Source organism: Boleophthalmus pectinirostris, unplaced genomic scaffold, assembly GCF_026225935.1.
Source record: "Boleophthalmus pectinirostris isolate CB_2022bp ecotype Guang Dong unplaced genomic scaffold, ASM2622593v1 HiC_scaffold_14, whole genome shotgun sequence".
Classification (NCBI taxonomy): domain Eukaryota; kingdom Metazoa; phylum Chordata; class Actinopteri; order Gobiiformes; family Gobiidae; genus Boleophthalmus; species Boleophthalmus pectinirostris.
The window spans coordinates 5,125,310-5,126,730 of record NW_026571047.1 but is presented as its reverse complement, the minus strand read 5'-3'; positions in this window follow the sequence as shown (position 1 = coordinate 5,126,730).

Here is a 1,421-nt window from a genome sequence, read left to right as displayed (position 1 = left end):
GTCGCGGGACAAAAACGTCATAAACTCAAATACCGGTTGGATCACGGGAGTTGTAGTTCAATTAAAATCCAATATCCTAGACTTTAAGAATTATCTTCTAACACTAAACAGTATTTCTAACAATAACTTGCAATTACATGTATGTCAGTTTTGTTATTGTTTTGTTTTTAAATTATATTTAAAAAAAAAAAAGAAAGAAAGAAAGAAAGAAAAAGAAACGGGAGTTGTAGTTCATGGTGTCGCGTCTGCACAAAAGAGCTATTTATTTTGACTGATAATTGACTGGGAAAACTTCACTTGAGTATCTTATAGTTATCTTTTATCAAATTGTTCTGTTGGTGAGATTATGCACTACTACTATGTGACATTTAAGGTTTGCGCAAAAAATTACTATTGTGAGATTTTCGTCATGTTGAAATGTTGTTAGCTCATCAAAAACATACCCGGAGTTGTGCTTTGTTTCATTCACACGTTTGAATGTTTGAGTAACTCTTTATTATTAGACTGTTTACATCTCTAAAGCTCAAAATGCTCTGTTCCACCTTGTGATGTCATGCTATAGTTTCATGTGAACAGCTACCTTTTACCTCTTGCTCTTTAGTGAACTAGAGAATTCCAGGGCTGAAATCCAAATGGTTCTAGTGAATGTAGTGTATGGAGTTTAAAAACACAGTACAGCATTTCCTGTATTGCCACATGACATCACAGTGTGGAATAAAGTGTTTTATATTTGAGAGAAGACTCTAAATACGCAGGGTTTTTCTTTTAAACATGAAATGAAACAAAACACAACTCCAGGTCTGTTTGTGATGAGGAAACATTGTCACACAGATCTAAAATAGTCCTTAATAGTGCCCTTTAATGGGCAAGTCAAGCAGGTGATTCCAGAAAAGTTGCATAGTATACGAGTGTCTCTTTTTTCCTATCTTTAGGCTACCTCCCTTTCTCTCTACTTTCGCTTTTGATCTCTCTCACCTTCCACGTGTGCACAGGTCATAATATAAAACATGGACAATGTCAAATACACAAACAGATAAAACTGATCAAAAACTGGCAAAGCATAGGCAATTGTAGGGGATGTGTTGTGACTTTATTCACAATACATGCAATGAAAAAAAAAAAAAAAAAAAACAGCAACAACAACACAGTTAATACATTTCATTTCATTAAAACAAAGGCTGAAATTGGCTTATTTACACAAAAAGGCAATTTTAATTTATGTATGCTCCAACACAATATTTACACAAAGAAGCAATTACGTTTTTCCACTATACCGTTTGCAGTTCTTGGTACTTTCCCAGTTTATGCATCTTCGCTTTCATTAGTAAAGTTTAATAGATCACTGTCGAAACTGCCTTTAGGCTACAACATCAGAATTGAGAAATGCACAAATATTTGAAAACTGAGAGAGTGTTTGTTGC